This window comes from Poeciliopsis prolifica, unplaced genomic scaffold (assembly GCF_027474105.1).
Source record: "Poeciliopsis prolifica strain line A6 unplaced genomic scaffold, Auburn_PproV2 SCAFFOLD016, whole genome shotgun sequence".
NCBI classification, from domain to species: Eukaryota; Metazoa; Chordata; class Actinopteri; order Cyprinodontiformes; family Poeciliidae; genus Poeciliopsis; species Poeciliopsis prolifica.
The window spans coordinates 495,238-508,909 of NW_026562391.1; the positions used below are offsets into that span (position 1 = coordinate 495,238).

Genomic DNA, 13,672 nt, shown 5'->3' on the forward strand with positions numbered 1-13,672 from the left:
TTTGATTATGGTCCGCATTTTAACCGAAGAGCATTTTAGTTTATTTCCGTTTTCAAAGAACGTAAAAAAAAAGAAAAAAAAAGTAAAAATTAAAGAGCTGAAAAAGAATGGAACGCTAAACTTCTTTATTAATGCGTAACACAATAAAAAATGCATCCAGAAGTTGGGATTTAAAACTGCGGAGATCCGATCTGACCTTTTGCATGAAAGGAAAGTTTGAAAGCACCAAGAATCTTTCTCAGCGACTCTGCTTCCATGAGAGCGCCATTCATCAGCACAGCGAAGGTTTTCTGAACTACTTAAAGGCAGTTGTTTGAAGTAGGACACCATGACCTATGGAAACTATTGGCGGCCGCTCAGCTCGAGGATCAGAGCGCCAGGAACAACAAGCAGATTGAGATTAGCTTCAAGACCAGGAAAAGAAGAAAAAAAAAAACAAAAAAAAAAAAAAAAAAAAACTGCAGTGGGGCGTGTAAAGCTTCCATCGCTAAAGGGCAAACCTTAAGCTTCAGAAGAGTTGGATGAAGGAAGAAAATGAAATGCATTTCTTTCTTTATTGGAAGGCAGAGGAAGAGGAGTCTCCAACAGCAATATAGCAGGGAATTTCCCTGCACGGATCAAAAACACGTCTTGGATCAAAAAGTCTGTGGATGTGTTTCTGTGAGCATCTCTGGCCTGAAAAGGAAGACAGCTCAGGAAGGACGGACGGGTTCTCTTAATGTGGCCTGTTTTCCTGGACTTTTCTTTCTTTTTTCTTTTTTGCGGGTGATGCAAGGTTTTAAATGATTTTGACCAGATTCATTTGTGCTTCTTGTGTTTAGCGAAGCGCGTTAGCGAGCGGGACCGAGGTTGATTTGGTCAACCAACGTTAACAAAAGTAACAAAAACTGAAATTGAGGAAACATCTTTGTAAACTAAAACAAATAAAAAACTAGAAATAACCCAAACTATATTGTGTGTTTATAAAACTAACTAAAACATTGAAGTATATTGCAACACCCTTTTGTGTTTTTGAATCTCTGTTGGCCTTTTACACTGATGTAAAATTGATTCTTTGTTTCCCCCACATTTTACGTCAACTGATGACAAATTATGGCACTTCACAGCATCTCACGCTGAAATCGCCACTCTTTACACTTAAGCCGACGAGCCAATAGGCCAGCAAACCCAGTTGAGCTGAAAAGGCAAACCAGGGCTTCCCCAGCAGCGAAAAAAGCTGCAAGGAGCACTACGAGCACCATAGCTACAGAAAAAGTACAAACCGAGAAAGGTTGAAACACTCAATGAGGCAAGCCGAACACGGCTGCACAATATAACAAAAGCAAACCCAAAACGGCCGCTGTGTAACAAAAAATAGGCAAGCCGTACACAGCTACACAATGTAACAAAAGCAGACCTAAAATGGCCGCTGTGTAACAAAAAATAGGCAAGCCGTACACAGCTACACAATGTAACAAAAGCAGACCTAAAATGGCCGCTGTGTAACAAAAAATAGGCAAGCCGTACACGTCTGCACAATGTAACAAAAGCAGACCCAAAACGGCTGCTGTGTAACAAAAAATAGGCAAGCCGTACACAGCTACACAATGTAACAAAAGCAGACCTAAAATGGCCGAGATGTAACAAAAAATAGGCAACCCGAAAACAGGCAAGCCGAAAATAGGCAAGCCGTACACGTCTGCACAATGTAATAAAAGCAAACTCGAAGTGGCTACGATAATAAAATAAAGACAAGCGGGATATGGCAGCACAATATAAGAAAAAGCAATCCCAAAAATGGCTGCTATACAATAATGGATGGTGATAGACAACAAACTATCACCATCCAACAAACTAAAGGCAATCCGAATGTGGCTGCCAGCTACAAATACAAGCCAATGCGGCCAAGCAAACAAGCCGGTCGGAATCGACTAACACCAAAGCACCAGCGACAGGGAAATCGACGCAGGAAGTGAACGCGGTCCCGCTCCCGCCGACCAAAAAGTAACATTTGGACTTTCCAAAAGAAGAACAAAGTTGAATCAAAGAGGAACTTGTGCAGTCTCTGGAGGGCGAGACAATCCTCGCGGCTCCGACCGTAGTCTTAAGGCTACCAGCAACAAGCAAATGATCAAGTGTCTTACCACCTGTTCAACCTGCATGCCAGAAGATGATAAGGGACTGAGCTGTCATTGTCACGTGACTATATAGACTTATGACCATGGTGGGATAAGATTCTCAACCTGTGCATGGCAAGAGTGATCATTCAGTGCTTTAAGCGCCGCCTCTGGCGGTCAGCAGGGATGAAATAGAACCAATACTTTGGCCATAAATATTTACCCTGCGCATTGATTGGTCAGTGACTGGATTATTTCCTTCTTTTCTTTTGTTTGTTTTTGCTGTTCCAACTTGCATGTTCACTTGTGGGATCGCTGAAGGCATGTCTCAGTTTAATTTGGGATTTCACGAGTCTTCATTCTGCTCTGCTTTGTATCGGCATCCGATAAAGACTGCTCGCAAGGCAACTGTTTGAAGTGGCGTGTGTAATTGTCCTTCCAGCGTTCTGGTGGGTGTGGGCCGCGGGAGAGGGTTGAGGTCGAGTTGTGATTGGCACACTCCGACACGGTGTGTAATCAAAACACGTATCGACACAATGGGACAAGTTGAGTTCAAAAGACGGCCTACGCAAAGTGTTTGTTGTCTAATGCTGTTTTGACCACAAAACGGTTTTTCGGTGAAAGCCGTGCTTGAACAGACAATCTCTTGATCTACCTTCAGTTCTTCAAAACCAGAACAGCAAAGTCAAACACTTTCATGTTCGACTGACTCTTATTGACTTGCATTGTGCTGGATTTATCCAGCTCCATTTTAACATGACACATGGACTCTCTGTTGCATTTTATTGACTTGTACTATAAAGTACTTCTAAAAAATTTAATATGGTGAAAAAGCTAAATTTTCAGAAATTCAAATTCAACGCACACAGAAAGTTATACAGGGGTTTTTTTTCTTGTAATTTTGATGACTTGACCTTTTCTTATATTTTCTATTTTCAAACAAAAAGCTGTAAAAAAAACAACAACAAACAAACAGTAAAATAAGGAAAATAAAATGAAATAAACAAATAATCTTAGGTGATAGCAGCCAGCAAAAACAACTTGACGTCCAGCAATTATTGACATTTTATAAGTTATCCACTTATCCCATTTTTCTTCCAATACATCTTCGTTCACTTGGAGTATAAAAGTCGAGCGGAGAGAAAATGTGCGATTCAGTTATTTTGATGGTTATCCTTTACAGACAATGAAAACCAAAAATTTTGTGAATGAAAACACAAAATTCTTGGTTTTCATTGAGGACACCTGGCATTAGTTCTTAAAGCCTCATCTGGCGCCACAATGAAGGATGCTGTGGCAGGTTCGACAGAAAGCATATGGCCCAAGCAGAACTTCGGTGCATCTTGCATGGCCACCAGGGCCATCAGAGGTCGGCCGTGAGAAGGCCTTAGTGTCTGCCCAGCAGGCATGAACCTCCTTCACATATTCGGGAGACGGAGGAACAATAAAGGACGACCTAGTTGCAGGACGTCGACAGAAAGCAGCAGGTTGGTTCTGTCATCAGTCAAGTCTTTTCTTATGTGGTCTTGCCCCAAACAAGAGGGAGACAGATCAGGCCCATTCTCCAACTGGAGAGGGGCCAAACAAGCTCTGCAGCACAGCACGTCCAGCATCTCACGCTCACAGGACGAGGTCAGGTCGAGCTGAAATCGCCACCCTTGACACTTAAGCTGACGAGCGAATAGGCTGAGCATGCCTGCACAATGTAACAAGATGCAAGCCCAAAACGGCCGCCATGTAACAAAAAACATAGGCAAGCCGAGCACGGCCGCACAATGTAACAAGGAGCAAGCCGAACACGGCCGCACAATGTAACAAGAAGCAAGCCGAGCACGGCCGCACAATGTAACAAGGAGCAAGCCGAACACGGCCGCACAATGTAACAAGAAGCAAGCCCGAAGTGGCTACGATAATAAGATTAAGCAATCCCAATAACGGCTGCTATACAGTAATTGATGGTTATGGTTTACAGATAATGAAAACCCAGAATTTTATGTTTCAGAAAATTAGAATATCCCATCAAACCCATAAAAACTGGATGTTTTGGACAGAAACTTCAGGCTGTCAGGAGCTGCTTTCCCATGAATCGCTGCTTCATCACGGTGTGGCACGGAGGTAGAGGCCTGTGGTGTGATGGAAGCCACAGTTGGTTTGTTTCTCCTCTTGTTTTTGACAGTGCTCCATAGGTTTTCTATGGGGTTAAAGGTCAGTGACGTTTGCTGGTCAATCAAGCACAGTAACGCCATAGCAACTGAACCGGGGTCTTGTGCCTTTGGCAGGTTGGGCTGGTGGAAAGTCCTGCTGACAGCTACATTGTCTGTGGACTTCAGAAAACCCAGTGGACCAACACCAGCAGAAGACACGGCACCCCAGATAATCCCACTGTGGGAATTTCACACAAATGTGCTTCTCCGCTCTCAAGAGATTTTGATTTCCAAATGAAATAAAAACATAGGATGACTTTGGACCAGAAGGAACAGTGTGGTTCTTTTTCTACGCCTAGGCAAGAGTCTTCTGATGTCCTTCCTGATGTAGGAGTGACTTGACATGAGGAATGAAACCCTTGCAGGTGTTTAGATTTCATTGGCTGATTACAGTGTGACGCCACGAGAATCCAACATGTATCTTTTTCACAAGATTCACATTTTCTAAGACACTGAGTTTTGGGTTTTAACATCTGTAAGCCATAATCACAAAAAAAAAAAAAACAAGAAATAATGACTTAACATCATTCCATGTGAGATCTGAGTTTTAAAACAGTAACAGAAACTACTTTTTTTCCAAAATGACAATTTTCTTAATTTGTCCCTGTATTAAGCTATTGTTACTCAGTGACCTCCCTTCAAAATGTTTTATGCTAACGTAAACAACTGCATGCAGTCAGTGATTTTTTTATTTGTCTTGCTTGCAACAACAGTCAATAGAAGGAAAGATGTTTCCGTTCAATATCACTGTATTTTCAGTACAAACCTCATTTTGACCTTTAAGGACACATTTCTGACATACCATCCTGTTGTTTTTTGTTTTGTTGTATTTTTTCTTTTTAAGTGGTAACTAAAAGTACCACAGAACATTCTTATATTATTTGGGTTTCTGAATGCACATTTGTATGTCTGTGACGTATGAATGTGCGTGTTTTGGGTGTGGACGGTGGCTCAGCTCTCCATTTGTGCACCTGCTGTGCGTCATTTAATTCTTTCCACATACATTCTCTCAACTCATCTGCAGATTAACTAGCCGTCATTATTATCCTTTCGCTGTGACTGACATATTTTTGGTATGTCTGTTTTTTGTGGTGTGCAGTTTAGGTTTGCAGTTTGTTTTTACAGTAGTCCGTCTTTGTTGAACACTTTTATTTTTATCTGAATACATGTGTTTGATGAATTGCTGTCTTTTGACTCCACGATTGAAAATAAATGTCACAAATTTGTTCTTAACCTTCTTTGGATTCAGAAGTTGCTACTCTTGTCGGACGTTTAGGGTTTTCCCTTCACTAGCTTCTTGGAAAGGTTTGCTGGAATTTTATGGCATCTGACTGGACAAAACTGGGGCGAATTGATTCAGGTCCTCATACGCACCTTTTCGGCTTTGCCCAGAAAATTTTTAAAGGAACTGAAATGTCAACTTTGTGATGGCCCAACCAACGCACAACTGTCAGTGCTATACAGAGAACGGCAGTCACACCACTCATCCTTGCCACTATTTGCCCTGACTCAACATCGTCAGCTTGGTGATCCATCAACAGTTCGATGTGAACATCGTCTTCTGCCAAGCAGTTTCCTGTGAGAGTCAGCGTATCACCGTGTATGTGGCCTCTTGTTCGGATGTTTGACAGACTCACCTTCGAGTCTGTCTTGAGTTTGCGTGGACTTTTAATGAGTTACGCATGGTAGAGTATCTTGGGGGCTGTTGGTCATTTTTTGTTGGACACGGATGTTGGTACACAACAAGTCATTTGCGCGGTAACCAAAGATTGCGTGATGCCACAGACCTTTTTTAGCTCGGCCAGGGAAGGTTGAGTGGCTAAAACTTTTCCTCTGCCTAGATTCCTCAGAATACCGTGCGGTTGCGGATCAGAGTTTAGTGAAATGATCAAAATTTGATTGGACGTGTTCTCTATTGACCTCAATCACACGTCTATTGCGATAGATATTGTTTCTTCACAAATCACTACTGCATGTCAACATGTGGTTTCCACTGGGTCTCTTTGGGAATCTTCCAAGGATCTCGCAGAAAGAGTTGGAGAGTTTTACTGGGGACAGGAAAGCCTGGGTTGACCTCCAGCGTCTGTTACTCCCAGTTCTCAGCTGCAGACAATGCATGAATGAATGTGTTGGGTGTGTCGAGTCCATTTTTCTTGGATTCTAATTAGTGTCAGGCAACCAATCACAAGGTCTAGGGTGAGATAAAACCTTAAGCCAATGAAATGAATCAGGCAAACGTCTCTTGCTAAGTTTAAGGATCCGTATCGCAAATATTAGGTCTTCCGCAGTGAACGGTGCGCAGTCCTGACAGCCACACTCAGTTGCCTCATTGTGCCGTTTGTATATTTAGCTGCCCTGTTCCACTTCCTCCACTGCTAATGTCGGGAAAACACACAACAATACTGCTGTAATTCTGACCTCCCCTCTTTTCCTCTGCTATCGGCTTCTCACCGTCTTCTCCGCCCTGTGGCACCTTCCCTTGAGTCGGTGGTCCCTTGTTCACTTTCCATCCCATCAAAGCCTTCTTTGAGAATAAACTGTGAAGTGATTCACATGACCTAGGCAACGCAAACACAAACTTCCTTACGCAAAGCCAAAACAAAAAAAGCCCTATTAGTGAGTAAAATCTGAATCACGCCTGCAGATGAAAATAATAGCGCCAGTGACTCAAACACACACACACACACACACCACCACATTCATTGTTCCTTCCACGTTTTGTCTCCATTTATGAGCTGTTCATCAGTTTACGCTGGTGGACAGATCAGGTGACAGAGTTAGGATGTAAATGTTGTTATTTGATTATTTTTTTAAAAAGTGTTTAAGACCTGAACATGGTGCAGATCAGATATGGGAGCTGTGAGTTTTGGGATCTCTGTATGTTTACACTCATTAGGAACACCCTAATGGGAACGCTCATTACAAGCCAGGAATGGAAATAGTTCTTTCATCAAAGTTCACACAGCTTCATGGGAGAATAGTTTGGTTTTTGAATTTGTTTATTTGTTTCTCTGTTTTTGTAAATATAATGTATGTGCCCGGGCAATAGATTTAAAAAAGAGTAAGAAAAATGTGACAGATTACCAAACATTTTTTACAAACAGCTTGAAAATCATCATTCTTCATGTTGTGAGCTATATATTTAAAAAAAATTAAGGTGCATTAATAGTTTTTTTAATGGAACTAGTTTAAAAATAAAATTCAGATTTTTTTTTTGTCTCAAAATTTTGACTTTAATATTTAGAGATTAAAGTAAATTTTTTTCATTCCGCTTCCATAGTTTTTCATTGAGGAAAAATCTAAAAGAATGACTTGGTTCTTTAAGTGATTCTTGAAAAGAATCATGAAACTGATTCTAATGTCACTCATTGAAGATCAACATTGTCACCAAATAAATAAGACATAAATAAACAGAACGTCACTCCAGATGAAGTTCTCTTTTTTTGTCTCCGTTCTGTTGGACAACTTTGACCTCGGCGGGTCAACTGAAACGCCATGGCGGTACTTGCTGCAACGTTCGCCACTGGAGATATGAGAATATCTAGGCAGGACTGTTGAGACGAGATCAAAGCAGGTTGCAGAGGTTGTGTGTGAAGTCTGTGGCCCGAGTTTGAACTTTGCCTCATCCTGCAGCAGGCCGTGGTGGCAGAGGAAGCTGGCTATAGCAGAGAGGGGGAGGAAGTCACAGCGCAAACTACATCAGGATATTAGACAGGAAGTACATCAACTCTCCAACTCATCCCTGAATGCTGGGAAGGACGCGGCTAATGATAAATGGTGACGACGCCAATGGATAAAGGATTTCAATATTTCATTATAAATCTCAAACTGATTAACTTAACTGCCTCCGTTTGAAACCTGACCTGCTTACAGGTTCGTGAACTTCAGGGTCTTTTGGACTCTAAATTCCACAAATTTTCAGAAATTTGATTAGTTTGATTCTCACTGCAGCAACATTTTATCTCTGCATCCTTTTAGGGGAAGTGAGAAAAAAGCGCAACAAACCAAACCAAGTTTTCTTTTTAAATGAACAAAGTTTGGCATTAAGGAGGGTTTAAAAAACAAACAAACAAACAAACAAAAAAACAACTAAAACCAATAGTTAAAAGGTTTATTGCCCAGACTTCCAAATAACATAACTTCAGAGTGATGCTCTCTGAACTTATCTAAGGTTGTAGCAGCGAAGAGATTTTCGTACCAAGAGTCTGCATGAATATTCATCGGCTCGTCAATGGAAATATTACATTTCCATATGATGTTCTTATTAGTCCATGGCTCTCATTTGAGCTCCCAGGTTTGGTAAACAGCCAAAACCAATAACTAAAGATTTATAATTAACATTTTAATGAATTATTCAATAGGGAAGTGCATAACTGTGTGAAAGGGAAGTGGTCGATATTTTACTAGACTATTTTTTTTTTCAAATAAAAATCTGACTGTGGCCCCTGAAGGACCACATTTTGCAAGAATTAAAGCTGCCATATCTCATTCCCACAGCATCATGCTGCCTCCACCATGTTTATTGGTCAAGATGGTGTGTCAAGACTGATTTGCAGGTTACGTTTTCCACCACATTGCGTTCGCAATGATTATTTTAGTGATCAATTATGCTACTTATTCTGATGATGAATCAGGCAAGCGGATAAAAAAATTGGCAAACCTTGCAACTTTTTTATTTATCCGCTTACACTTTTTTTTATTGTATATATTGTATGTATATTGTATACTACAAGTATACAATACTTGCAGTATAACTGCTTCAAAAATGTAAAGTTTACCCGTCTTTGTTGTGATGTGCCTTTATGCCAACAAAAAACAAACCTGCAGTGTAAAATCCTTCGACAGGCAAAAGGTGTATTGATGATATTCAACAGAGAAGGTTTGCTTTGGAGACATTTTCATATTTACCTCTATGGCAGAGTGACAGTTCGTCTCTTTCTATGCATCAAAGTTGTTGTGATGCAAAAAAAGAAAAAACTGCTGTGGTCCACCTGCTGCATGTAACTGTGTCGTGGACAGCTGTGAAAAGTGTGGAAATGTTTGACATTATCCCGTCTGCAGGATCACACTCACTCACACACGAACGCACGCACACGTACGTGTCTTCTTCCTCTGCTACATACCGCGAATGTCAAAGTTGGAGCACTGACAGCGAGCAGCTCTGTTAACCTGATACAGACGCTCAGAGGAGCACAGGGGGATCATTGCTGCGGAGAAGGGGTCGTACTTCAGTCTGTCGGTGACTCAAGTGACCCCTTGGTCAGCCCTACCAGTCTGCATGCTGCAGTGAGGCTTTAATTAGACATAGCTGCTTTGCCACTTGCGCTTTTATAGTGAATTCTGTCCCATTAATGATGTTTTTGTTTGCACGAAACCTTGAAAACCGTCAGCAATCGAGCCTTAAGTTTATTCTTATAGACATAAATGTTGCTCTACAACGCCAGCATTTTACACAGGCATGTATTTATGAGTACATGTTTGTGTGAAGTCCAGAAGCAGCCCCCACCGAGTTGACAATTTCCCTCGTCTTTCTAAACCGCAGAAGAGGAAGAATCTGCCTGGACCCCCAGGTTTCCGCGACGACTTGTGACAACGTGACCCGAAAATGAAACGTCGGAGCTTCCCGGAAAACAGCCTCTGTCTCTGTCTGCTCTGGAAATGAGCGCAGATTGGTCTTTTGCTTCAAAACAAGCTCATCTATAATGATTTGCCACGCAACAGGTCAAAGCGCCGCCGCTAATGCCAGCGAGATAAAAGCCTCGGAGGAGAGAAAGTGCATTTGCATCCTTCCTGCTGGGAAATTTGGATTCCATATTTAATAGGGCCCTGGGCTTTTACACCAAGACTCTGAACTCAAAATGAAATGAAATGAAATAAACACCTTATTTATTTTGAACATGTAAAATGTCAAAATGCTGTGTTAAGACAAAAGAAGAAAACAAAAAAATATATAATAATAATAAAGCATAGTTTTTATCAGCTACACTAACAAGCTAAAGATGTGAATACTTACCAGAGCAAGACAGAAAAAAGAGAGCATAGGACAGTTGGTGTGATTTTCTGAAAATGCAGAGGCCACACATTTTACCATTAAATGCACCTGGACAAGGAAATGTGATGGCAAAGACTCATCAAGATGTTGAAGAAAATCTCCTGAACGCCACAATTATCTTGACAGTCTAATAATACCATCAGTCCTACACAAAGTAGGGACTTTGCATTGGATTGAAGAGATCAATAGATGTCTTCACGTCCAGAATTTGACTTCTAACACCAGAATCTTTTGCAAAGCAAATGACCCCTGAATATAGTCACAGAATAAATATATATATATAAAGAAGCAGCCTTTATGCCACTCTGCTGCGTAGCTGGTGATAATTTGAGAAATGCTTATTTGCATATATGTTATGCTTTTTTTCCCCCTTCTGGTTCAGGCATACAAAACAGACAACAAAAATAAAATAAAATAAAATCAATTTATTATTTAGCCCCAATTTTTTTTTTTTTTTTGATACTGGAAACACTAAAAATAAATAAATGAAAAATAATCTTCTTCTGCTGCAAAGCTCCCACACTAAGTCCAAGCAATAATCCAGACAGATTACAAGAAATCACTGTCCCCTTTTCATCCATGCTTTCAATTGCTTTCAGCAAGAATTTAGTCTTACAAGTTGAATGTTTTTCATACATGCTCTATTTTTAACACTGCAGGGAATAAAAGGAGCATAGCTTCTCCACTATTGTCGCCATAATGCTAAGTACCCAAATTTAGAACAACATGCTTCGCAGTGATCAATCAGTTTTTATATTTTCCTGGCAAAAAAAACAGACTTCGATCTAACACTCCTCAGGTTTTCTGCCGGTTCTCCAAAGGTTTTCATGGGCTTTACATCTTGTGCAAAAAAGCAGATAATTAAGGCTTAAATGACTGAATGATGATGAGATGGCATTTGAAATGAGTCTTTATTACAATTAGAAAGAAAAGTGTTAAGATCATTTATATATGCGCCCATCTGATATGATCAGATGAAATATTGCTGCAAAGTCAATTATTTAATGCCATCTTTTTGGTTTCTTCATATAAAATCATTTGTAATCCCTTTTTTTTCTCTTTCTCCATCCCCTGACTGATACCTTTCGACAATGAGATGCCTCTTATCGTCTTTGTGGACCACAACCGCTGCTGAACTATAAATATAAATGATGACTGTTGAGCGCTGGTTCTGTTTAACCCGAGTTTGAATACGAACACAACCACATCCCCGCTCGGAGGAAAGTGTGCACGCTAACATTACGCAATCATAATTTTAAGAATTTTTTCCGTAGAGCTGGTTTCTGTTTTTAATGAAAAATACTTCTTACGTTATTCATTTATCTTGCTTCAATTTTTCCACCACCAAAATGTTAACAGGCTTGTGTAGGTTTTCAAATAATTTTAAGAAGCATCAGCTGAATTACACTGGACCTGGAAATATGCCTATATAAATGTCTTGGGGTATATATTCCTGGGTGATTGATATTATAGTTAACTGACTTAATTAGCTACTTGACGGAGAGATTGAAGCAGCGGCCAAAACCAAGAAACGCCTTTGAAAAACCTGCAGAGAATCTGGAGGAAAACAGCTTGACATCGCCCTGATGTCAAACTGTTTTCAGGTGACAGCTCCTTTGAAAGAAAATGCAAAAGAAATTATTAATAACTCAAGATTTCTTCATAGTAACTTCTACCCCCCGCCCCCCAAAAAAAAAAAAAAAATTGTCGTTTTAGTCTATTTTATCCTCAATTTGTTATCTGCCAGACATACAAAGAATTAAAGGTAAGTTTCTCGCAGCGTTCGAGTGCTGAAACTAAAAACATCCCCTAACATTAATAATAGTAAAAAAAAAGTTTTCCTTAATAGATATTGATTATATTATAAAAGAGACACATTAACTGTGGACAAGGTCTCCCTTTCAGAGCGCTTCTGCAGATCCGGCTTCACTGCGGAGAACTGTATGCAAACTTGGGGGCCACAGGTAAAGACAGACATTTGTAAAGAGAAATATCCGCCGACGGACTTTCAAAATAAAACGCAACCGTATGATGTCATGAAAATAGGAGTCCCTCGAAACTTTTAACTCGTCCGTGTCCAGATTTGACCCATAAAAAGAATTTTTTTAAAAAAATTTAAGGTTGTGGAGCTCTCAAAAAAAGTGACAAGTGAGAATTTCTGCACGTTTTTTCCCCGATACACCTTCAACTTTCAGAAATAATTAACGTGATTTCTTTTTTACTTTAAATAAATTCAGTCTTTATCTCAAAGAAGTAAAACGACAGAGAAAAATACAAAGAGAGGAAAATTATGTAAAACAAACAACAAAAAACAAAAACATAAAAACAAAACTTCCACGTCCAGTTCGGAAATAAGTGGAGAAGAGGCAGATCTTGTCGAGTCCTAAATAATAACAGATGACCGCAAAACCACGACTCCTGTGGGCTCCAACGGGGATGGTAATAAGACGGTTTAATAACACGGGACGAGTCATACGTTCGCCCACGCCGTTTTATTTTGAAAGGGATATCAGCGCACTTCCGGTATGAGTTCCGTTTCACACACCCCCCGTCCGACTTGACGGATAAAAGTTGAGGAGAGAGGCCAAGTTCCCATTGAAAGCGGCTCACCGCTCGGGTTGCAACCAGAGAGGAGAGGCGCGCGGGGCGAGACCGACCTGATCCGGCACACCGCGGGAAGCACGAGCGCGCAACGACACGCGTGGGAACGAACAAGGAGAGAGAAGGACACTCCGTGGGGACGCAGAATTTCATTTGCGTTTAGGTAGATTTAAGAGTTGCGTTACTAGAATTACGCACCAAGGTGCAGCAGCTGTTTTTGTTGTTTGTTTGGTTTTCTTTCACGCGCAGACCTTGAGGGATGAGACATAACGCGCTTGAGCAGAAATTTGCATTATTCTCACGCTAAAAAAAAAAACCAAACTAACTAACAAAAAAAACTGTTAAGAAGCGGGAGCTTGTTGAAGGCTGATCATTTTTTCCGTGTGGCATTTTGCAGTGAACACTTTGCCACATGTTGACGGACGCGTTCAGAGCCGCACGCGCACTGGCTTGTGGACGCAGCCTCAGCTGAACTGAACTTGGACACTGTGGGAACTGGTGTGGGCAGGCAGGAGGACCGTGCGGTAAGTCGTCGCCACACCTGCGCACTGGTCCCACCGCCCGGAAAACCCTCCGAGTTGAGTTGTGATAAAAGACCGATGGACAGCTTCGAGCCAGACGTCTCTCCACGCGCGTGAGTCACCGAGAGCGAAAAAAAACAAACAATTCAAAACCGTTTGGACGAGAATATTGTAACAGCGCGTGCTTTTGAGCGAAAG

The 13,672-nt window shown here is 41.0% G+C and overlaps 1 long non-coding RNA gene across 1 annotated transcript; it reads left to right on the plus strand.

The window, feature by feature from the left end:
• Positions 1-12,847: 12,847 nt before the first annotated feature.
• Positions 12,848-13,671, plus strand: LOC129366830 (uncharacterized). The gene is made up of 2 exons (XR_008606654.1): positions 12,848-13,116; positions 13,351-13,671. It is a non-coding gene; the product is annotated as an uncharacterized LOC129366830 (long non-coding RNA).
• Position 13,672: the final 1 nt, after the last annotated feature.